We start from the raw sequence: 310 nt of genomic DNA, 5'->3' as shown, positions 1-310 counted from the left end.
ATTACTGTCCAGAATGCCGATGAGGCCTAATGAGGTTTTAATCCAGTTGGAGTCATTAGTACCAGGTCATCTTAAAACAATCTAAGGTCAGGCTGCATTTAAGGCTCCAGAGGTCCGCTCCACTGGGTCACTGAACATTCCACCGGCTCTTCAGCACATTTGCTTGTTTAGGAAAAGACAGTTTCTCTTGTTGGTCCTTGATTTATGAAGAACAATACACATGTATCTATTTCCTCTGCAAAGTGAAGTCTGTCTTGTTGTAAAGTAGTAGCTGCCAGCATGACTTGGTCTGGTGCAAAAGTGTTAAGCT

Source organism: Poecilia latipinna, unplaced genomic scaffold (genome assembly GCF_001443285.1).
Source record: "Poecilia latipinna isolate Pla-1442-1.1 unplaced genomic scaffold, P_latipinna-1.0 Scaffold2277, whole genome shotgun sequence".
Taxonomy (NCBI): domain Eukaryota; kingdom Metazoa; phylum Chordata; class Actinopteri; order Cyprinodontiformes; family Poeciliidae; genus Poecilia; species Poecilia latipinna.
This window is presented reverse-complemented; position numbering follows the sequence as displayed.